This window comes from Leptinotarsa decemlineata, unplaced genomic scaffold, assembly GCF_025532065.1.
Source record: "Leptinotarsa decemlineata unplaced genomic scaffold, Ldec_3_MD MMD2_tig00026354_RagTag_RagTag, whole genome shotgun sequence".
NCBI classification, from domain to species: domain Eukaryota; kingdom Metazoa; phylum Arthropoda; class Insecta; order Coleoptera; family Chrysomelidae; genus Leptinotarsa; species Leptinotarsa decemlineata.
The window spans coordinates 8,430,655-8,456,833 of NW_027412702.1; the positions used below are offsets into that span (position 1 = coordinate 8,430,655).

At 35.9% G+C, this 26,179-nt stretch overlaps 1 protein-coding gene across 1 annotated transcript in view; it reads right to left on the reverse strand.

Annotated features, from left to right (window-relative positions):
• Nucleotides 1-18,881, reverse strand: part of Kif3C (Kinesin family member 3C) — a 40,033-nt gene extending 21,152 nt beyond the window's left edge. The window contains exon 1 of the mRNA XM_023174198.2: nt 18,784-18,881. The gene's annotated coding sequence lies outside the window, so the exon portion shown is untranslated. The remainder of the gene's footprint in view (nt 1-18,783) is intronic.
• Between the last annotated feature and the right edge of the window lie 7,298 nt (nt 18,882-26,179).

The window sequence follows — 26,179 nt, forward strand, 5'->3', positions numbered from 1 at the left end:
GAAGATGACTTTCGCCGAATAAGTCCAGTTATCACCCGAAGACGATCGAAACGTCAAGACATAACTTGATTTGAAATCTTTTAATTTTTATTTTTCATTTTTTGTTAGTAATAATTTTTAATTTTCAGCTTGTATTAATATTTCAATTTTTAATTTTTTGGTTGTTTTTTGGTTTTATGTTATTTCTTTGTAATTTCAGTTCGAACTGATAAAATACACCACGAAACATTGTCAACCACCTTCAAACAATTAGTTTGTGTTAAAATTGTTACTTCAGTCAATGAGGTATACAGACGAGAATATATTGCTTGGAAATTGCATATCCATCAATCGACTTGGGAGGTCAAAAGGCAACCTTGTCAAGAAGGTAAGAGATGTACAACGCCAAGAGATGACCAATATTTGAAAATTCAATATTTGCTAAATCGCACGCCTACTTCTCCGCATCTCAGAAATGATTTACTGAACACAAGACAAGTTACCATAAGTGTCAAAAAGTAATAAGATAACTCAAAGAAGTTGGTTTAAATCCAAAACGCCGTACCAGAGTTCCTAGGCTTTTCCCACGTCACAAGTCTAGACGGTTACAATTTGCCATATCCTATGTCAACTGGAATGAACATCAGTGGGGAAAAATTCTTTTCAGAAATGAAACAAGAATACAGTTGTGGAAACCAGATGGACGTGGTCGAGTATACAGAAGATCAGGAGAACGTTTCGCAGGATGTAATCTTGTACATAACGTTAGCTTTGGTGGTAGTTCCATTATATTGTGGAGTTGCATTAGTTGGAACAGTCGCACCGAGCTTATAGAGGTGAATTTAAGAATCATTGCTAACTGTTACATACGCAACATCCTTGAAGAGCATGTTTTACCTTACGGCGGCTTCATTTGCTACGACAATTTCGTGCCAATGCATGATAATGTTCGTGCACATGCTGCAAGAACGGTCACCCAGTATCTTGAAGTTGTTGGACTTGAGGCAGTGGAGTGGCCACCAAACAGTCCTGATGCAAATCCCATAGAACATATTTGGAACATTTTAAAAAGACATATACGAGTACGAAATCCAGCTCCTAACTCAATTGCACAATCAAGAATTGCTGCACAGGAAGAATGGAATCAAACTCCACAAGAAACCATCAAATACATTTGCGGAGTATGTCCAGGAGGATGTAGGCTATCGTTAGAGATAAGGGAGGAACCACTAAGTACTGAACTGTTATTATTTTGTGGCAAAGAACTTTCATTTTGTCGTCATTGTTGCTTGTTCTGATTAAATATTATTACCAAAACTAATCTATTCCATTACTTCTTCTACAAGTGAGTTTTAATCAATATCTGGATTATATACTTCAGCATATACCATTTAGCAACAAAAACTGCTTAAAGATTCAGACAAATAGAAGTAAACATGAAATCAAGACTTGAAATAAAATATGCAATATTTTTGTCAGTGAGTGTATTCCACAAAAAAAGTTAATTTGCACTATTTGATGAAACTAAGTGGCTATTGAAGAACAGTGAAAAACCCACCAGAAAAAGTTGTTTGATATAGTATCAGTAGAAGAAAGTGAAAAACACTATATAGATGAGGAAACTATCATAGAAATTATCGAATTAAAGCTCTTAAACAAATGAAAAGAAGGAGTACAGTATATTCGTGGACTGTTGAAAAAAAGAGGTAAATGTTCAAATTTCGCCAGCTACGTACATTCGATTAGCCATTTTTTTTATGTTGGTACACTCGAACATATGTTTTTGTTGCGTGTTCGGCGATTTTCTGTTATCGAAAAAATTGATCAAGAATTTGCATCAAATTTTGGGTAAAAAATGGAATTGAGTGCTCAAAAAACACTTGAAATGTTGACAGTGGCTTACGGTGATTGTACCCCGAGTCAGTTGTACCATATACATGTGATGCAAGCTTTTCACAGAAGGTCGAGAAGATGTGAACGATAACGCTCGCCCTGGACGTCCAAGCACATTAAAACCCGATGAAAATGTTGAGAAAGTGAAAAAAATCGTTATGTTTCTTGCCGATTTCTGTCGAATTCTGTATCGTCGAGACAGATTAATTCGGAACTTCGATTATTTCGGACAAGCGACTTCGTTACATGCGATAGTAAACAAAGGAAATAAGTACGATAATTATTATAAAGTATAGTTGAGAAACAGTATTCAGTTTTGATTTTGGATTATTAAAAAAAAAAGTTGAAAAAATTTAATAAGCAAAAATCGACACATATATGATAGCAATAGTTTGCAACAATACTTTTCAGTTTACCTAAATAAGATATTTGAACTGTATTTAAATCTACGGTATTGCAAGTCTTTCAGACACATGACTGTTTCAATCAATTATCATCTTTTCAACAAATCTATAAACCCAACACTCCAATGCTTAAGTATATTATTTGTTATTTACTCAATATATGACGCTACATTATATGTGTTTCCGTTTTCATTTACTAATATACTATACAAAAGTTTATTTGAAGGTTATTGACAATGTTTCATGAAGAATTTCATTAGTTCGGACTTTCATTGTCTAATATAATATAAAATGATTTAAAATCCCTAAAAGAATTAAAAATGAATAGCTGAAAATAACAATTATATCAAGCAAAAACCTCCGAAATGAAATAATATTGAAATAAAATACAATTAAAAATAGAAGAATTGAACAAAAAATAAAAAGAGATTCCAAGCCAAGTTACTTCACGACGCGACGTTTCGATTGTTAGTATCCACAATCGTCTTCGGGTGATGACTGGACTGATTCCTCCGAGAGATGACTATTTATGGGTCATTCGAGTGCTTTCGCATAACTCCGCTTTTTTTTTCGCTCGATGATGGGTTTCCATATGTTGCGTATCTCTACGCTGCTAGCTAGCTGGGCTGAATACGTTGTTGGACAACATGTATGCGGCTTCTTTGAATTTCCTCTTAAACCAATGTTCTTCTCTGTGTATGATCTCAGCTTGGAACCACTCGATAATATGTTGATGGGTCCAAACAAGCTCTGCTATTCCTGATTTTCTGGTTTCCCTCGTTGTGTGTGTTTCTTGTGCTCGGCAATGCGAACAATCAATGGCCTCTTAGTTTCACTGATATAGGATTTTCCGCACTCACAGGGTATCCGGTAAATGCAATTCTTGGAATCGCAGTCCGCGTTTGGTGGCCTGGTTTTCGTGAGGCTGCTACGGATAGCGTTTCTGGATTTAAAGCAGGTTCTGATGTTGTACTTGGAACCAATTTTTCTTATCCTTTCCGATAATCCTCTGATGTAGGGAAGTGTGAACTAATGAAATTCATACTATACAAGAGTCTAACGGAAGCAGGTATGAAAAAATGTTAGTTGAAAATGAAATAAATTTTAGCATGCATGTTTCCGAATTTGAATAATGGCTGGTGCTAAACTTTATTATTTTTACATTTCTTATTAATGTTGGAAGGACATTATTTCGGTCACTATCCCATTTGGAAGATTATCGTCCGCTTGTTATATGATCATCATTTGATACTATATCAATACAGAAATTGTATTTCATTTTCAAAGGACAGCCATGAGAATATTAATATTTGTTTGTCAGTCAGGGATAATCAGTATAGTAACCCCTTTTCTGAAAATCGATTAATGACTCTTAAAACAATGATATTGCATGTAGATGTTTGGGCGTGAAACCTGACACGCATTAGACATTCATTGTCCATAAAAGTCTAGGCAAAGGCAGTTCGAGCTCGATTCTGATGAAACTCAACTGAAAAATCGATGAATTTTCGTAGGAGAGCTCAAGGTGTGTAATTTTTCTGAGGGTGGCACAATTTTTTCGATATATTTTTCACAACACAGTTTCATGAGTTGAATATTTCATTCCTCTTCTCAGTTATGAGGCTGTAATCTGTTTATTTTGAAGCCCTTAGAAATCCGGATTCATATTTTATTGAACAAGTTTCTGATATTTCATAAAAATTTAATGATGTTCATGATATTCGCCACCTTTATCGGTATATTGACGTATTCTAATTCTGACGTATACCTGAGGCAGATGTATCAGTTATTTATATCATCGTCGCAACCTTTTTGAATGATGCAAAAATGATTAGCAATCGACATATAATTTCTAAACGGGATAAAGTTGCACTTCCATATTTGTAACATCTCAAACTTTTCAGGTAGCCCATTAATTACCTATAACCGATTCAATCAAGTGGGAAATTCCCATTCTATTTTTGTGTTCTGTTTTTCTGTTGAGCAGCTGGCACCCCCTTACGAACGATAACCCTCATAAGTCGAGCCAGGGAATAACGAGGTCTTACCTTTTACCATGCAAATATCAATTGAATAAAACCTATTGGCTTGTTCCTCAAAAATAACTGAATAAAGTGGACGAGATACTAGTTTAGTTTATACGTAGTGGATTATTTGTAGACTTTTCCTTTTACTGTGTGATCATTTTTTCTACGGTGTTTGGGAAATCTACGATCACCCATCTGTTGATAATATAAAATTTAGTATGTTCAAAAATAAACCGCGAGTGAGTTGGCTAAACAAAAAACTGGACAGACTATGATAAATTGAAAATTCAAAATTGACTTTGATCAAACATTTCAACCATTTGTTTAATGAAAAAATTGTATATCAATCGAAAGTATAAAACAATCTTTCTTTGCCAACACGATGTTGTACAGTTGTTTGCGAAAATTTTGGCTTAAATGTTGGTTGACGAGCTTTAAATAAAGAAATTTTGATGCGAGTAGAGATGTGCAACAAAGAAGTCCGAGGTCAGATAAATTATGACGTATTCCAGCTTCTCGCGGTGCGTCTCTCGGATGAAACAGAGGGTGCATGCAATTTGTTTCTGTAATTGGAAAGAATAGCGATAGATTGTAGTACAATTACATAATAGTATGTGCTAAATTCTCGGAAATATTATTGCATTAAAACGAAAACATTGTTGTCAAGGTTGTGATTTTATATATTTCATCACCATTTTTTCTCTTCTGTTGAGTATAATTTACATACGTCACTGCAAGAGACAGATTGTGGCAAGTACGTCAGTGATTTCTTAGAATTTTGCTGGAAAAATTCTTCGGAGGAATAATAATGTATGCCCGCATTTAAAAAAATGTTGCATTTTTTTTATCATAATCATACGCATTATTTTTTGATAATAAGTTGTTTGATTGAAACAATTTTAGGGAATGTTCAATCTCCACAATGTATTCTCCGTACTAAAATTCTTAAATTCTTCATTGTATTTATATCCTAAAGTAATCAGATTTTTATAACACGAGGTATATTTCATTAGTTCGGACTCCCATTGTCTAATATGATATGATTTGAAATTTCTGAAATAACTAATGAAAATGAAAATTAAGAAGAATAGCTGAAAATAACAATTATATTAAGCAAAAAAACCCTAAAAAAATTTCAATAAAATAAAAATTAAGTAAAACATTTAACAATTAAAATGAAATGAAAATTGAAAGTTAAGAGTTACTTCACGACGTTTCGATTGTTAGTATCCACAATCGTCTTCGGCTGATGACTGATGGACTTATTCCTCCGAGAAATGACTATTTACAGATCATTCGAGTGCTTTCACCAATCCCCTCTTGCCTTTTTCCGCTTCACCGGTTTAGCGGGAGATGGCCATTTGGACCGTTTTCCGCTTTATTATGGGTTTACATATTGTAACGAATTAAAGAATTAACTGTCTTAAACAAATTTATTTTAACAATACTTCACTATCACAACTAATTTATTTACACCACTCAGTAACTAACGCTTAATTTATCTTCACCGTTTGTTAACCGCTCGATTCGCTTTCTTGGTACAGACTACTCTTCGGGACGAAGAGCGACGTTTTTATATCGTCAACGAACGTTCCGGATTCCTCTGCGGATTTCGGGACCCATCCGGAGTTTTCGCGGTATTTCGCGATGCGTCATGGGTTTGCTGACTGGGACATCGGTCAGGGCCGGCTTCAGATTCATTACAATATGTTACGTAACTCTACTCTAGCTTGGCTGAATGCGTCGTTGGACAACCTGTATGCAGATTCTTTGAATTTTTTCCTTAACTAGTGTTCCTCCGTGTGGATGATCTCAGCTTGGGACCACTTGATGTTATGTTGATGGGTCCAAACATGCTCTGCTATTTCCGATTTGCTGGTTTCTTCTCGCTGTGTGTGTTTAAGTGCTCGGCAATGCAGACTTTTAATGGCCTCTTAGTTTCACCGATGTAGGATTTGCCGCACTCACAGGGTATCTGGTAAATGCAATTCTGGGAATCGTAGTCCTCATTTAGTGGCTTGGTTTTCTTGAGGGTGCTACAGATGATGTTTCCGGATGCGAAGCATGTTCTGATGTTGTACTTGGACCCAATTCTTCTTATCCTTTCCGATAATCCTCTGATAAAGGAAAGTGCAAGAACTGGTTGTGACGGTTCTCTTCCTTGTGAGGCTCTTGCTGACTTTAAGCCAAAGTCTGTTCTGTTTTTATGCACCCGAGTTTATACTATATAGGCTTCAAATTTGTTCATTAAACAAATGGGAGTACTTGAAAAAAAGTCATTTTTGAACTATTCCAGTCTGGCCAGGATTTTTTCAGGTATTCCACTCGCGATTTATTTTTTAACATAGTAAATATCATATAAAATACTTTTCATCGATTGAATAGACGGGTGAAGGTCACTTTTAATTCGGATATATTGTCAAACAAGGTTCTTATTATTTCAAGATCATGTTGTATGTCAGTGAAGAAGCTTAATCGATATTGTGCCAAAATATAGTGGTATCATCTGCAAATAACATGAACTGCCCAGATATATTCAATTTGGAATTATTGTTGAAATATATAATAAAGATGAAATTGGGTATAATACTGAACTCTGACGCCCACCACACCTAGGAATTCCAATCGGTAAGACCTAAACCACCGCAAACTAATTTCATTGTAACCTTCATAATCAAGTTTGTCAAGCAGAATTCGGTGATCTATCCGTACACAACGCATTTATTATTCAACAAGAGGCAGAGCTGTTTCACCAGGTATCACCATTTGTGCTAGGCTGAAGCACAAATGCATGGGATCGATACCATAGATGGCGTATTCGTGAGGGAAGATGCCATCGCCTTCATTTACTTAGGCTGGTCCTTTAAGGACAGTTGAGTACAGCACTGCATTTGTGTTTCGGCCTGGCACCACTGGTGAGACCTACGGCGGGTCGAAACAGCACTGCCTGTTGTTGAATCATAAATGCTTTGTGTTTGGACTCTAGTCTACAACTAGTAAACAGTGAAAGATGCAGTGAAAGACATAGAACGAATCTCGTCGGCGCGGCGGTCGATGTCGAAGCTTGGTTTTGCAACTGACTGCTTCGAGGAGCCTCATTTATTTTGAGTTTTACTTTGAGTTCTCAATCGTTTCCATAGATCGCGTCTTCGTAAAGGGAGATGTCATCGCTCACGACTTTAAACTCGAAATTTCGACTTTAATCTCGACATTTCGACTTCGAACTCAAAATTTAGAAATTAAAGTCGGAATTTCCAAGGTACAAATGATAAAAATATGTGGCCCTTCTGCGCTTTCCTAGTAAACACATACGAACGTCACAAGTTTTCTACAGCTCGAAAACAACAATAGCTTTGAATAGTGATTATCGAAAAGAAGTAATTTCAGGAAATCAATCATGACAATGTTTTCATGAAACTAACAGTAATAATATATTATTCTTATCGATCGCGTACTGAACAATAGGAGTTCGTAATTCAGATATTTGTCAATGGATACACGAAAACGGAATAATCATCGCACGACCCAACATTTTTGAACAATTTTATGTTTACAGAATATCTTTCATACAAAAATAGAAAAATAAAATGCCCCTATTGATATTATGGATATCCGAACTCCTAGATTATTGATATCAATCTCTTATCAATGTATAATTATTGTTGCCATCAAAAATTTTTATAGGAACAAGCGATTTTTTTCCCTTGGTAAAACATCCCCCTCTCAACAAAACGATATTCCTACGGCTGGAATTAAATAAACTAACTTACCGAATATCATTGTGATGTGAGCAGACGTATCTATTGCGTTGACATTAAGTCGTGAAGTTTTTCGCAAGGATAAAGTGAATTGTCTTCCAAAGTGGTCCGAAATGACGTGGAATTGAATACTCTTCCATATTAGTAGAGGCCATCTTCCCGTACAAAGACGCCATTTATGGGATCGACAAAAGACTTACTTCTCGATACAAAGATAAACGAGGGTGACTTTGTAGGGGGAGATGTCATCGCCTTTACTTTCAGGCTTGTTCTTTTAAGGACACTTCAGTGGATCAGCCTAGAACCACTGATGAGACCCGGCGGGTCGAAACATCAGCGCTACCTGATGTTGGATCCTAAGTTCATCCACTCTTTTGTATATTACGTTGTGTAGCGTTCTGTGAACGATATCTCTTTGGATTTCACGACGAATGTTTAAATTTGATTTCCGTGTAATTCAGTGTTCATGAATTTGAAAGTAGTCATTTTGGGTGGATTTAGAGGGCTGTTCGAAAAATAAGGTGTATATTCAAATTTAGCGAGCTACGTATATTCGATTAGCTTTTTTTTATGTGGGTACAGTTTCAGCTGTTTAGCATGTTCAGTTTGTTGGCAAATGCATAAAAGTTAGAAGTGCTTCAAATTTTGTATGAAAAATGGAATCAAGTGCTCAAAAACACTAGAAATATTAACAGGGGCATACGGTGATTGTACTCCGAGTCAGAAAAATGTTCATAAGTGGTACAAGTACAGAAAGTCGGGAAGATATGAATAACGACGCTTGCTCTGAACGCCCCAGCACGTCTACAACCGATGAAAGTGTTAAGAAAGTGAAGAAAATTATTATGGAGAATTGTCGAATCACTATTAGGGAAGTTGCTGAGGATGACGACATATCGGTTGGTCCATACCATATAATTTTTTTGGAAATTTTGGACATAAAGCGTGCGGCTGCGAAGTTCGTTCCAAAGTTACTGAATTTTGACCAAAAAAACTGTCGCATGAACATCGCTCAGGAAATGTTGAATGACGTCACGATGATCCAGATTTACTTAAAAGGGTCATAACTGGTGACGAATCATGAATATTTGGGTTATGACATCGATACCAAAGTCCAATCGTCCGAATGGAAGAGCCCAGGAGAGCCAAGACCAAAAAGCAGGCCAAACTTGATGAAGGTCAAGGTTTTGCTCACTGTTTTCTTCTTTTACCGTGGCGAAGAGCATCAGGAATTCTTGCCACCTGGTCGTACGGTCGTACGGTCTCAAAGTTATGCGCCTCTTTTAAGAAGCAATACGAAGAAAACGTCCGGTATTATAGAAAAACAATTCATGGCTTCTGACAGATTGAAAACGAATCGCTGGGAGAGCACGGACATACCAAAAATTACATATCAAAACTGCTTCGAGGATTGGGAAAAATGCTGGACAAGTGTATTATATCTGAGGGGACTACTTTGAAGGAGACGACAAAATAGAAATTGACAAATTTATATTTTTTGAGAAGAATGAAAATTCACCTTATTTTTTGAACAAACCTCGTACATACGTTTGTAAAGGGTTTTCATTGATCTATTTTACTTTTTCTCCCTTCTCTCGGAAGTCTCTTAGTTTCTATATAATGTTGGAATAGTAAAAAAACAAATTTTTCAACAAAAAATCAGTCTCTCCTGTCTATGTCTGTGCATCAGATAAAGTGGCCCAAAACATTCAGACAACTATTTTTTTAAGAACAAAACGCAAGCACTACAGGAAAATCCTTAAGTCGCTCTCAGAGCGGTGCCTGTTTGAAAATAGCGATTTACATTAGATTTGAATCGCTGGAGAATACATTCATTTAGAAAAACAGTTTTCCAGATGAAAGAGTTGAACCTCAAAACGGTGAACAGCCACAGTCCGTCGCGTATTTCTGATATGTACTGCTCTTGGTGGAATCAAATGTGCCAAGTCACTTGAACACTTCCCGTGAAAGTATATATAGAAGAGAGACAAATACCCAACCTTTCTTCGATGTTCCAGGTTGGCTACTTTCTGGATGAAATCCAGAAACTTCAGGGTATATTTGGGGGCAGAGCTCCATACATGAAAACGATACACAATTAAGTTGTGGAATAAACTGTACATTGAAAGCCAATTTGATATATTGTGTGTCTAATTGAGAGAGTCCTTTGTTGATGTTTTAGTTTAATGGAGTACGATCTCATGAATTAACTTCTCCGTTACATGTGCCACGTATTCTTATGATAATTGCAGAAAATGGTGAAGGCGCGATATTATGTTATTACTGATGTGTATATGTATAAAACGGCGACTTCACCAAAAGGTAGCGAGTCTAAGCTTTAATGAGGAAAGGTTAAGAAAACGAAACTGATTAAAATAAAGGTATTTGTTTAGTATAGAGACTGCTATTGAAGTAAATCTGTACGATGATATACATCGTCATTTTGTAATCTTCTGTGTTGAAGTAAAATACGCTAGTATGACGTCACGTAATTAGATTTATCAATTATACATAATTATATTCATACAAAGCAAAATAAGAAAAAAATATAAATCAGAGATTAATTTTATGAGCACCCTGACTTTAAGCTAAGAAAAAAGTCTAGTAACTGGTTAGTAATTTTCAATTATCCAATCAGCAGTCTACTCTCTTACTTCAATGTTGATAATGATTTTATTCCAAGGTGCATTTATTTCAAATTTGAATTCAATAATAAATTGTCTAAAAGCAATGCTTAAATTTCCTCAGTCAGTCAGTGAATGAAAATGTGATATTGATTTCATCAGCGTTTTTACTGGTAGGAGTAATAAATAAAATGAAATATTTCTGTTGAGATTCAAAACATTTTTTGATTCACATTCCTCCTTCTTAAATGTTATTTTTCTATAATTCTTTGACGATTTATACGAGTACAAACTTTGACTTGATTATTGCATTTGTAATCTTGACCTACTTCCACGTTTTAACGGTCGATTAGACAAATTAACCTAAATGTGAATAGCATTGGACGAATTGTGTTGCATTACTTGATAAAAAGTCACAATATCAGATCGGATTTTTTTTTCGTACTAATATGTAATTCAAATTTTTTCACTTTGCTTTGTTTGCGAAATTTTCAAATATATTAGAATATACCAATAAACCAGTTGAGAAACAATCTTTGTTGTTTCACTCTAGCTTACCAGTAACAGTTGGAAATATATTTCTAGTATTGAGAGTCATATTTAAAAATATAAGTTACGATAATTTTACCTACACACTCCGAAAACTTCTTGCCATATTCAAATTGAGACTGAGATTTTAAAGAATTCCACAGATTCTATTATTTGGTTGTATAAATATTTCTTTATATTAAACGGTTTTATTGAAAAAAAGGTAATAATGTTGTAGATAATTTACCAAATTTGACCTAAACAAACAGGGCAAGCTAAATAAAACCGTTTAATTAAAAATAAATTATACACAAAAAAATTGTTGGATTCAATTATAACTTTCAAGTGATTTATGATTTAGTTTTCTTGGAAACACACAGCATTAAGATATGAATAATATTGTTTTGGGCATTCACATGTTTGAAGCAATACAAATTATTCCGAATTTCGTCAACTCTATTTCCAGTGGTTCGCAGAAACGGAATTGCAGGAAAATTAGACCAAGGTTATCGGGTCAACAATATCTCACTTATTACTTTGAATTATCGATTTCTTTCACCGTTGAGCCTTGTGAACTTGAAGGCGTCTCTAGGGGAAACGATGAGGAATTCCAGTCACAACAAGTTTGTTCTGAATATAAGAATTATTATAACGTACTTATTATGCAAAACGCTTCTGACCATGAACCATAAATTTAAAAAACTACGAGCAAATTTTTTTCCATTTCTCATTTTCATTTTTCATTTAATATGTAACAGAATCAGTCAATCTTCACTTGATATTTTCTAGCAAGAAAAATATCTGGTCGAAGATGGATTCGAATTCACGATTTTTGAATCGTGACTCGGGCACACGACAAATTTTTCATCATGTACTGTGTATTCTACATTGTAGATGAATAAAAGATCTAGAAAAAAAAGAGCAAATTTACTCAGATGTTATAGTCAAGTTGAAAAGCATCTTTGGCTGCTACAAAGTGTTGCAATGATTAAATGAGTAGAGTTCGGAACCTCTGGTGTGAAATGTATTTGTTTGAAAAAATCTGTTTGAAATCTGTTTTTTCGTTAACCAGCTGTCGCACTCCTACGAACGACAACCCTCAGAAGTCGAAACTTGTGCGAGCTAAGGATTAACAAGGTCTTACCTTTTAACGTATGATTCCTAACACGGAATCACTTTCATTTCACCAGAACAGAGATACTGTCTGTCGTGCGTTTCGCTAACCAACTTTACACCATCAGGTGATGCTAAGACCAATTGATATGGCTTTGTTAATGTATTTATATGTATCTAGACAAATCATCACCTTACATAATGAGGGTCATTAAATTAATTTTTAGTATTTCTTTATTGTTTCTAATGTTAAGAATGAAAATTAAAAATAATATCCATGATAATAATTAAATATCTTTTACGAATATTTTTCATTTCGCTAACATAGTTATTTCCTAATGTTATTTGCTACCTGATTCATAGCTAACCTGTTTTCTACGTGTAATTACGTATCAGTGTGAATAAAGAGCTGTTAGGAATGGGACCGTTGTCGCCATTCATAAATCTCATTCCACAATTTTCGATTTCTAAACTTTCGAAGACATTGTCATGTACCGGTGTTAACAATTTCGACCATTCCTCACCTATTATGTGTCCGTACTTTATGGCAAATTTGGGCTACACTAGACTTCTCTCTCTGATATATGAAACCAAATATGTGAAACATGTTTCTTGTAGCGAGCTATTTCAGTACGCAGTATAGTTATAGACTCAACATTTGTAGTTCTTCCTAACGAACCAAAATACACCAACGGATTGGTTAAAAAACTTCAACAAGTATTGGGCAACTCGAAAGACAAGACGACGGAAAAGGAAAAGACTGGGATTTAGGAAATAAGCTGTGAAGATTGCGATAAAAAGTATTGTTGTAGGTCATGCCCGAAAGAAAATAACGCCGGCCGCCGCTGGTGGCCATAAACCAGGCGTGACGTGGCTAAAAACGCGTAAGTGTCCGATGATTCCCCGCCACCCTGAAAGCAGCGAGAATAATGCTGCTGGTTTCGGAGGAATATTGGCGAAATTTCTACATTCGATTACGATATTTAAAGGCTAGCCACGAGGATATCGAGGCAGTCAAGTGGACGTTACAGTGCGGTACGCGAAGTGATTTAGTAAGGCGATAGACATTCAAAATAATAGTTGAAGTGTTTGTTGTATTTAAAGTGGAGTAAAATTAAGTTTGATTATTCTGTGTAGTCCATTATTGGTGAACCCACGGGAAAAAACGTAACAGTATATTTGTCAAAATAATAATTCACATATGTAAGAAATGGAATTGTTCAAAACTTGATGGAAATCCATATTCCTCAGACGTGTTCATACTGAACATGTCTAGGTATAGTGAAACACTTTTTACGATTTTGTAAACTATCCAGTGAAATTTTTGAGGGGTCATATGATACATGTCAAGAATGTATATGAGCTGTTCAAAAAGTGAGGTGAAAGTTTTGCGGACTACGTACATTCGTACGTAACAACACGGTAATCATGCCTCAGCCACAGTATTCACCAGATTTGCCCCCCTGCGACTTTTTCCTGTTCCCAAGATTGAAGGGACCCATGAAATGATGGCGTTTTGTGTGAAGTGAGGAGATGAAAACCGAATCGCTGAGAGAGCTCAAGGACATACCAAAAACTGCATATCAGAACTGCTGCAAGGATTGGAAAATATGCTGGCACAAGTGTAATATGTCTAAGAGAAAGTATTTTGAAGTAGACGACAAAATAGAAATTGATGAACAAATACATATTTTTTTAACGGAGTTGTATGATTTCTATATTCCCATATTCAGTTATAGATGGTGCAAGTGAAAATTTCGAAAAAGTGAAAACTTGAGGGATGTAAGTTGACAAATGTTCTTGTACAGCTCTTATAATAAATTTAGATATTAACTACGGCTGGGATCGTTCTCACGAAATATGTAGAAAAATGTTTTCGGAAAAGGTAATAAATTCATAAATTCATAAGTTTTGTTAAATTTGTTTTTTACATCAAAGGAGTATGAATTGGTGGGTTCATGGGACAGTAAACATAAGATCAACTGCCTACCCTATAAATAAGATTCTATAGTCCGTTCATAATTTGTCGATAGCATAAAATGAGGGCCCAAGTCATAAAACGGTCGTAAAACTCGTAAAATCATAGGCGGAGGTTCCTGAGGTGTTTATTCATTAAATATAAAGCTTCAGTTTATATTCGAAACTTGCCTTGAAAGGGTGAAGTTGTTACGAACGAAAATAATTTTTGGTTTAGTACATTTTTTAATCGCATTTAATTTACGGCTCGTTGGTGTTTCGGCGTCTACGGCAGTAATTAACGTCTCCAATATTTATTTTGCGAATTTTGTGCAGTGCGTGAGTAACTTTTTTTCATATTCCTACAAACATATACGTACCTTTCGTTCCTGCTTGTTTTGTTTGACTGCTTGCGATGGCTTCGTCATCATCATCAACATCATTAAGTTTTACACCGGTACTGTTGCGTACAGTCAGTAAGTCTGTCTATTCACCAAGAGAGAAGACTTCAGTTTATATTCGAAACTTGCCTTGAAAGGGTGAAGTTGTTACGAACGAAAATAATTTTTGGTTTAGTACATTTTTTAATCGCATTTAATTTACGGCTCGTTGGTGTTTCGGCGTCTACGGCAGTAATTAACGTCTCTATAATATTTATTTTGCGAATTTTGTGCAGTGCGTGAGTAACTTTTTTTCATATTCCTACAAACATATACGTACCTTTCGTTCCTGCTTGTTTTATTTGATTGCTTGCGATGGCTTCGTCATCATCATCAACATCATTAAGTTTTACACCGGTACTGTTGCGTACAGTCAGTAAGTCTGTCTATTCACCAAGAGAGAAGACTTTTGAACGTTCACGATGCTCTGGTTTCTCAGAATCCCACAAACACTGTTCAGAACATAATCAAGAGTTGTGCCAACATGACGGGCGTAGGGGAGTCAACAATATATAGGTTCCTATCAGAAAGAAAAAAAAAGGTATAGCTAACCCAAATACAAACGAATACTTAAAGAGGGGGAGAAAACCTATTGAAATTGATGAATTTGCCAAAAATGGTATTCGAAGGAAAATTCACGAATTTTTTTACAAAAAAGAAATACCCAACTTAAACAAAATTTTACAAGAAGTTAGAGACGACCCGGATTTGCCGCATGTCGGACGAACCAAATTGTGGCAAGTTTTAAAAGAATTAAATTTCCGGTGGGAGAAATCAGACCGAAAATCACTTTTGATTGACCGGGAAGAGATAATATGTTGGAGAAGAAAGTATCTAAGATCTATACGAAAATTTCGGGCTGAAGGAAGGCCAATTTACTATCAGGACGAAACGTGGGTAAACGCAGGTCATACTCTCACAAAAATTTGGACAGATAAAAATATATCAAGCTCCAGGCAAGCCTTTATGGAAGGTTGGTCTACTGGTATTTCCCCACCCTCTGGTAAAGGCAGTAGATTAATAGTTCCTCACATTGGCAGTGAAAAAGGATTTGCTAAGCATGGTTTGTTGGAATTTGAATCCAAAAGCACAAAAGACTATCACGAGGAGATGACAGCTGATGTTTTCGAAGAGTATTTTGAGCAGATGATTGAACATATACCACCAAACTCAATTATAGTATTAGATAATGCACCTTATCATTCACGACTAGTTGAAAGACTTCCAACGACTGCGTGGAAGAAACAGGATATCATTGACTGGCTGCGGAATAAGTCCCTGCCTTACGAAGATGGAATGGTTAAAGCAGAACTTTTAAAAATTGCCCGGCAACACAAATCTAAGTTCAAGAAATACGTAGTTGACAAAATGGCGGAAAGACGAAACATCACAGTCCTTAGACTTCCACCCTACCACTGCGAATTAAATCCAATTAAACTCATTTGGGCACAAATGAAAAGCTATGTGGCTAGAAAAAATACGTCATATAAAATACAAGCTGTACGTGAATTGTTATATGAGTCTTTACAACATATTACAGAACAAAATTGGCGAAATGCAGTAAGACATGCAATAGAAGAAGAACAAAAAATGTGGGATCTTGACAATATAATTGATGCGACTGTAGAGACACAACCGCTAATTATTAACCTGCAAGACGACTCGGATTCTGAAGATGATCCTGTTTATTTTGAATTTGAATAGTTTTGTAAGTAATCGTAGTTTATATCATTTAAAAATAGGTATTAATTAAATAAATGTATCTTTTACAAATTGCAAGTAACTTATTATTTTTGAATAAAATAAAGAAATTTTTTTTAAATAAAAATACAGTTTACAGTACCTACAATTTAAGAATATTAATATATTTATTTATTTAAAGTAACTAATGTTTTAATCATATACTCTACGACACTGGTCACTCATTTCCACTCAAAATACCTACATAATCGGATTAAAAGTTTTATAGCTGTATTGTATTTCTTCAGATACAAGGTGGGTTAGTCGAAAACATCTTAAACTGCCAGTTTTAGTTTGGTTTTTGTTATTATATCATATTAGCTGTCCTCTCTGTATTTCAGTTCTCTAATGAGGGTCAAACTTGCAGTGAGCTATCAACAAATTATGAACAGACTATAGGTACACTCGATCCTACATTTACCGCCCCATAAACCAAATAATTTGGACTACGATATTTCTAATAGAAAAAACAACTAACACCTATTCTGATTAAAACGAAAATGAACCCAAATTGAGTATTTCAAAAAGACCTTTGAATAAAACTATACAAATCTGCAAATTTTTTAGACCATTTGATAGAATATTAAACTATCTGCTCCACGATAATTATATTCAAGTGACCATCTCTAAATTCAATATGGTGGCAGTGTAACGTCATCTATGGAAATATTGTCAAAGAACTTGATGTAGTGAGAAACAAAATACGGTGTTTGCTCAGTTTTTAGAAACAAATTCAAGAATTTAAGTTTTTCAGCAATCTATTATTATTTTTAATTCCACTTTTGGTTTCATTCATCTCGAAAGTCTTAATAGGGAGTGGTATACTTTAAACTTTGACATCAAAGCGTATCCCTTGTACTACAAAAAAAATGGCCAAATATAGTATGGGGTTCAGTTTTCTGTGCCAGTGACAAAGGTCCTTTTTTCGACAATACCTACTGTATAATATGAACTGCCAAGCTTTGAAACTTGCACTTTTTCACTGGCTCGTTGACATCTTCTGAAATACAAGAGGATCACTTCAATGCTATAGTTTTTAAAAAATATATGAAAAGTACATCAATTAGTGAAAAATTGCAATTCTTGGATTTTCATTTTAAAATTGAGCAAACTAAAATTCAGTAGAAACTTGTACGTGCTAAGGTTTAACGAGGTCTCACCTTTTAATGTACGATTCAATAGATGACGTTATAGTGCCGCTATATTGAAATAGGTCTATTAAACATATAGCCTCGCGATTCTTCTTGTGGGTAATGATGATTTGGCTTTCTAATTCTCCATCATTTTACAAAAAATGTGGAAAACGACCTAAGGAAGAAAGAACGCAATTGAGTTCAGAATAAAATATTTACAAAGATGTGTAGTTCATGCATAGAAGTTACTTTCAGATACAAACTGGAAGAAAAAAGTTGTCTTAAAATAACTACTTGAATTACATATTGAATTACACTAAAGAAAAATTACTTTTGAAAAAACTAATTTCATTGCTGATGTATCCTACGACTGATTTCTGATTCAATTTATTAAGGAATATTTAGACTTCAAACTGAAAAGGATCAAGTGATTTTCCTATAACTCAATGTTCATGTCCAGTAGTTGTTTCGAAATTATTTTTTCTTTCATTTGAATAAATACTCATGTAAAAGTAGTTGTTTTAAGAGGGCTTTTTTCAATTTGTATCTGAAAGTAACTTCTATGCAAGATGTGAAGAGTTCATTTGAAACTTAATTGCTTTCTTCCTTTCTTTGGAAATTTCCTATATTTTTTTTGTATGAAGATGGGGAAGCCTCTTCTGAAATATTACTCAGAAATGTTTGTTCACTGAAAATCTCTCAATGAAGTATTGCTTTAATTACTCAGATATTTGGAGCAGCGCCTCTAAGCACATTCTGGAGCTGTTCGACTTAATCCAAGCAAGCTTGATAGTCAAACACATCGTGTGCAAGTAAAGTACTTGTCTCTTTTCTATAGAAACTTTCAGCATCTAGAGATTTCGAATGACTTAGCCCCTTTGATTCCATCGAGAGCTACGTATGTCAAACGTATGCAGAAAACTAATGCCCGTCAACCTCAAAGTTCAACACTCAGTAGGTATACTTCAAACCGCTCTTTTTGATAACTATTTGTTATACGGTGGCCTTGTGGAATAAATTTCCCGAGAGGGTTTTTCCAGATGAATATGATCTACAGAGATTGAAATCCAAATTAAATCGCCATTTTTGTACAGACATCGCTCTCAGAACGTCTTAAGGATTGTCCTGCACTGCTTGTGCATCCTCACAAAAACATCAAACAGCTATAGCAAAAATATTTCAACTCACCCTCGAGCAAAACCCACAGAACGATGAATATCGGATAATTTTCATCTATGCAAGTAAAGAAAATAACCGAACCGAAAGCGTGGAAATTGTGGAAACTTTCACAACAAACTGACCAGTTGACCCTTATGAAAAGGCGACCTGCGCCCTGACCCGTGAAACACATGGATGTTGCGTGTCCCAACCATCTTTAATTATTAACAAACAATTTGAAGTCGATTAAATACCCATTCGATGGAAAAAATTTCAAAATATAAGGATACTGATGTAACTCACAAAAGTTCAGAATCGTTTTTGATCTTATAATTCAGTGGTGTAGAATTAAATATGTTCTTGAAAAAAAAAATGAATTCTAGCGAATTTGTGGAAAAATTATTGTTGAAGTACCTACTAGTGTTATTTTTCAAAGTGGATCTAATGGACAATACCGCAAGTGTATAATGTACTGTTTTTTATTCGTTGTCTCAAAAATGTAGTGAAAAAATTCAACATATAATAACTGTGTGTATTTTCTTATAATGTTATACATATTGGTACTGAAGCTCTAAGTCAAGTGTCTTTCGGCGAAATATTGATGTCTACCAGTAAGGACGACAGTGTTCCATGTAAGTAAAATTTTTACCTTTCACTTAGTACATTGTGTAGGAATCCTGTGAATGATATCTGATTCAATTCCATAAAGAATGTTTGGAATACAAACTGAGTAGAGGAAAGTGTTTTTTTGTATAATTCAGTGTTCATATAAAAGTATTTGTTTCGAAAGAGTCATCTTTCGTGTAATTCGACCAAGCTTCGACATCGACCGTCGTACGAGATTCGTCTTCCGTCTTTGATTGTAAGACAACTAGATGGATTTGCGGTTCAACACCAGATAACGCTTTTTCGACCCACAAGGTCTCATCATCAGATATGCTCGGCTGAACCATTGAAGTGTCCTAAAAAAACAAGCCTAAAAGTAAGGATGGTGACATCCCCTCCTACGAAAACGCCATCTATGGGATCGACAGAAAACTCAATCCTCGAATATCAGAAGATTGGCTTTGGCTTGGCTTGGCCGAACGCCGACCGCCGAAGAAGAATAACTACAATGTGATTTTTTGTACTCTCATAGGGTCATGTTGGTGTTTATGTCTAAACTGATTAGCCTAAAGTCAATTTTTTTTTCTGGAAGACCCGGCCTGCAAGAATTTTTATTGACCTGAAAAGTTTATTTTCCATTTTATCAGAAATGTAAAAATGTTCTATAACCTAGCTGGCTGTATAACCTGTAAAGACCTGTCCGAGATGCTGTCAAAATTTAATCAAAATGGCTGCCTGTAGGCACACATGTTGTTTGTTCTAATGGAAAGAAAACTAGAAAAGTCCATAATCAACCGGTCTTTGTGAGTGATTGTGTTGCTGCTTGCTGAAATTCGTTGTCTGAGGCTGATTTTACATATCAATCGTCCTTCATAACATAAAATCATGCCTATAACGTGTTGTGTTGTAAATTGTGGAAGCTGTGGGGATCGTGATCGGTGAACTTTTACAAAATACCTAGTGAATTTCTGCTTTTACCAAAGGAAAGAAGCAGTTGCATCCAATTGAATTAGAAATTAGAAGCAACTAGAGCCATTGCACATGTCAGGATTCATGTAGAAAGAGTAATAGGTTGCATTCGTCAAAAATATAGGATTCTATCAGATTATGTGCCAATTTATCTGCTTTTTTGTGGTGAAGATGATACTATCTTGAATAAAACAGTGACTGTGTGTTGTGGATTGATTAATATCTGTCCACCAATAGTACCTTTGAGTTAGATTGAATTTATAATAAGAAACCTCATGAAATTGTTTTTGTAAATTGTATATACTTAGTCTAGATTTGTATTTTTGTTCCAACTGTCGTGATATGTTTTATTGTATTGTATTATTGCAAAATCATATTTCAGATCATAGAGCTGAATTATAATAAATTTTTGGTATATTCAATTGGTATGTAGGACAGAGAGTCTGGAAATAGCAAAGTGTGGCATGAGAACAATGAACAGTAATAAAGGTCCCATTTCAAAGAGCCCATTGTTTATCTTTATATAAATTGCTCCATTAGGTAAAGTTAGCGGGAACTTACAACCCGCGATGTGTATCTGAAAGTGGAAGTGTATTAAATAGAAATTGAGACCAGTTTCAGAGTTATAAATTAGTATACTTCATCTCCTTAAGACGCTTAATCTGTTGGTGAAACGTGCCTTGAAAAGATTGTTGCAGTTCTGGTGTTAGGAAACAGTGCTTGTTTTGGATCTATTCTGCGTCAGAGGTTCCAGTTGTACCTTTCATTTCATTAATGAATGTTGATATCAAAGGGTGTTTATCCCCCATAAATCCGCCCTTGTTACCTTCAGAGTTTCTCTCGTACATGTGTTTGGGTACTTACTGTGGATTTCTCACATTTTCATTTTCAACTTTTTGCGTGCAACGAAGTCGCCTCAGAGATTTATTACATAGATAAATATGCAAAACGAATTTTGAGTATTTTTGACTTTTCCATGTCTTTATAACAGTTTGAGAAACGTGTCCATTTTCTGACATTTTATGTAATATTTTCGCGAGAAGTCCTACCTTCTAGACGCTCACTGGTTACTATCAAGTTGTTTCAAATGTTCTCTCCATTTTCATGAGAATACTTCAAACTGTAATATCTCAGTGAATACTTATTCAATTCAATCGAAATAAGCTCCATTTGAATCTGTGCGTTTTTGCCAACGTAACACAAGTCCATTAATTCCGCCAGCATAAAAATTGGGTACTTGGGATTCGAATAAGTCGACAAAGGCCGTTTTCGCCTGGTTCTGATTGGCGAAGGTTTTCCGGTGAGACAGTTATCGAAGTGCTTGAAAAGATAGTAGTCGGTTGACGAGAGGTCTGGAGAGTATAGTGGATGAGGCAGAACTTTGACGCTCAATTCGTTTAATTGTCTGACGGTAATTTGTAAAATGTGCGGACGGGAGTTGTCGCTTAGCAGGATCGGACCTCTTCTGTTGACTGGTGCCTCTTGCTGCTGACGCAATTTTCGGTACATTTCGTCTATTTCCTCACAAAAGGACTTGGCTGGTTGCAGAAATGTATAGTGAATCACAGTAACCGCTGACCACCATGCAGTAACTATGGTCTTTTTTGTGGGTTTTTGCCCTTTGCCTGGGTGGCTCATCGGTGTCGAACCACTGTTCTGTCTCCTGTTGTCGTAGATGATCCACTTTCCATTACACGCGACGATCCGTTGTTGCACGCTTTGCTTAATACTAAAGTTTGGGCATGGGCATAACAATGCGTAAAAAGTGCATGACGAGCTATGGACTTTATTTTAGTTTGTAAACCATTTAAATGACCGGCCATGACCGCAGCCTCATCATAGGTTTGCGCAATTAACTTTTGCCTAAAATTATAGGTGTCACACGTACGAATTGAAAAATTAAACAAATCGTCAGCTGTGCGCCCAGATGAAACATCATGAAAACCCATAAAACGTTCTACCACATTACCATCTTTGACATATTTAAAAGCAATTGAAAGTTGTGATGTACAGGTAATATCGGTAGTTTCATCAATTTCCCATGCAAAACAAACACTTTCAATCTCCTTGGTTATAGTTTCCTTAATAATATATGCCACACTGTCTATAAGTTCATTTTGGATGGTTTTTGAGCTGCCCGAAAAAACGCTACCGTTTAAAAAAGTGCCAAATTGTGAATCATATTTGCCCCATAACATTAAAAGTTCCTTATTATTGCCGCGATTAATCGAATCTTCGGTTTCATCGTGTCCACGAAAAGCTAATTCTTGGGAACCCAAATAAATCGTAATATCGATAAGTCTTTTCAAATTCGACCGATTTTCCCTAACCTGATTATTAAAAGAAATTATGGCCTCTTTTTGAGCTGTATCTAAAGCTGTTGCTATATTTTGTTTGCTAAACAATTTTAATTTACAAGACGAAAATATATTCAAAAAACTACACCTCACGATTTGATCTCCACAAACTTTATTTGAAAATTTGTCACAACATGTTTCGCTAAGACATAGCTTTTTCAAGTGATTTCAAGTGAAAATATATGCTCCTTAGATTTAAAATGTCATTCTGTAGAACGAGGTAAATTTTTTAAATCGAAGTATCCTATTTTAGACCACGTTTGGTATTCGGTTTGTACGGAAAATAAAACACAGGGCCAACAAAAAAGTTTTTCCCGTTCAATGGAGCCGGTTGGATAACCGCATTTATCGTACCAACTAATATTAAATCCTCGATTTTGTCGATTATCTGACGTTTTAATTGAAATCAAATTTGGTTAAGGCCTTCCCAGAGTTTTAATAATGTAAAATTTATTATCATAAGATAAAGACTTGAAATTATTTGTCAGCAACCAATCGACTATATCGTCAGATGTTTTAATTTCGTCCAACTTATCCATAATAAATGAAAAAAAAAACTTACCAAAAAATGAAAACCTGAAAACACCTTGAAATCGAAAGAAAACACTTTGAAAACACATTGAGAATATTACGAAAAAGCACTGCTATAATACAATACTAAAACGATTTACCGAAATATTTTTCAGTCCCGGTCCGTCATGGTATCCCGTCCGAATAATTAAATAAAAAACAAACGCAGTCATACACCAACGGAGACCAACTGGAGTCTAGCCTCCTCTAACGCTATAATTTCTGGAACTGAAATTACAAATCGGGACGTATGTCGCTGTTTGGATCGGTCTCGTAGAGCCTGTGTATTTTAAAGTGGTCGGAGGCTTGGCTCCCTTGAAACGTATGGCATTTATTATTTCGGGTTGATAATTTATTCGTTCATGGGCGGTACGTTTGAGTTTTGTTGATGCAAGATACAGTGTGGTACGTACCACGTAGTGAGTGATAGTGTTTTTTCGGGCATATTACGTATTTATATTAAAAATTAATAGTAAAGTAATGATACCCAAGCATTTTTAGAAAAAATAATCATAATTATTTGTCAATATCTTTTAATTTATAGCGATGAATAGCTTCAAATTTTATGGGGAGGCTAAGCCTCCCTTGCCTCCTCTGACGAGCCGCCGCTGAAACGGACAAAACTTTCGAAACAACCTAATAATTTACTCGCAAGCAATTTCAAGACAGGAGGCCGGACCATCAATATTTGCCGACCAACAGGGTCACAGGCGATAGATATGTCTCTTGAGAATAACTTGGATGACCTGCAAAAAAAAAAGATAGATTGATAGATAGATAGATAAATAGATAGATAGATAGATAGATAGATAGATAGACAGATAGGACCCCCTGACTGTATCTCCACCTTGTTGCGGTAGTGGGGCTTGCGTGCTTTGATGAACCTGAGAGCCATGCCGGCGGTAGCGTAGCTGCTGGTAGGGTTTCCCTTGCCGGATGGGTCAAGGGGGAAAAGTCAGACAAAGAGAGATACCAACCTTAGATTCTTTATGGTATGAACACCGAAAAAGAAAAACTTGTTACGGTGCAGGGATTCGGAAGCCCAGTACCGATCCTGAGTGAGGGTGGTAAAGCAGGCCCCTCCGGACCGTCACCCAGTAACTGCGGCTCTTCCTTGGTGGAACTCCGGGCCAAGGAGAGTTCTCATACTACTAAAGAAGAGACCAATCGAGTGGAAATAGAAAACCCGTTCACTAAGAAACACCTTATCGTGAGGACCCCTCCTAGAACAAGAACTCTCTCACTCCCAGATGAGAATTCATGTAAGAGGAAACGAGAAGAGAGCATTCCAGAAGAAAAGAAAGAAACAGACAACATTATTCGAACATTGAAAGAAATTACTTGTCAGGTGAAACTACTAGAAAAGGTGATAAAGAACATGTATAAACCAAAAAGTGAGATCTGCGAAATAAGCAGCCGATTATCCCTTCAGATCGAGAAGCTTCAACCTGAATCTTTCGACAATTGGCAAGGCAGAAGTAGTGATGAAATCAGTGTACCTCAGAAATACGATAGCCTAGTGGCGGAAAATGAGGGTCTTCGGGAGCAAATTCATCTTATGAAGAAGAAACACATAAAAGAACTAGACAACCTGTTATCCGCGACGAACATTAGATGCGATAACTGTACAAAAACGTACAAAAATCTTCGTAGAAGGGGATTGCTGAAAAAAGAGGAGACATTTAGAAGTTTCAGCACCGTAACCGAAGCCGAATGGCAGGAGGAACTTTTTGGAAATCCTAACACCGAAAGAAAACCCATATGGAATGCACCAAAGGACACAGGAATTATTCTGACCTGTGATAAGAATATAGACTCGAATGACAAAGTCATAAGTAGAGCCATAAAGTCATTCGGGGGTAAAGATGGATTGATCGGTCAAAATAAAACAGAAGGAGAGGTAGCTATGATGTGCCACTCTCTGAGTTTCCCTGATAAGGATGGAAATGTTAATGCCACTATGAAATGGATCTACTACCCAATCATTGGCGAGCAAATATCCTCTAGTGATAAATCGGATGAGCTCCTTTTCCAGTCCCTCACAAGAATTAAGAACCATGCCTTAACACACAATATACAAAATCTAGCAATCCCGGAAATAGAAAATGTTTTAGGAGTAGTTGTATTAAGGATGTTATTATTTTTGCTTGATGGGACAAATATACAATTGAGTGTGTATAAACCAAACCTCGTAGAAGAAAATACATCACAGACCAAAAGGCCACGAATTAGAAGTATCAGAGACCAAAAAAATAGAAAACCAAAACAAGATGCCTTGCTTATCCAGATGAAAGAAACCTCGTATGCAGATTTACTGAAAACAATAAAAGCAGCAGTGAACCCTGATGAAATAGGAGCCGATATTAAAGAAATTAGGAAAACACGAAACAACGAGGTGATCCTCACGGTTCAAAATGGAAGAAACAAAGCGGAGGATCTAAAAAAGGCACTCATGGAGAAAATACCGGATGCTACAACACTCTTACTCTCCAACAAAAAGACAGTTCACATCAAGGGTATGGACGCAACCATCACCAAAAACGATATTTCTGAAACTATCTCCAAAATAATAAGCAAGGAAGCTGATACATTTGAAGTGAGGGCGCTTCGGCCAGCCTATGGTAATAGGCAAAATGCTACTCTGGTAATGAGTGCAAATGATGCCGATAAACTGATAGAATTGAAATCGGTCAAAATAGGTTGGACGATGTGCAGACTTGCTGAGAGACAAAAATAAATCCGATGCTCCAGATGTTGGGAACATGGGCACTTCAAAGACCAGTGCTCGGGACCAGATAGGGGAAACTTTTGTCTGAGATGTGCAGAGGAAGGTCACCGAGCGGTCGAATGCCACAACGGACCCTACTGTATCTACTGTCGGATAGAAGGCCATCAGTCGGGCACAACCAAATGCAGATAGTACA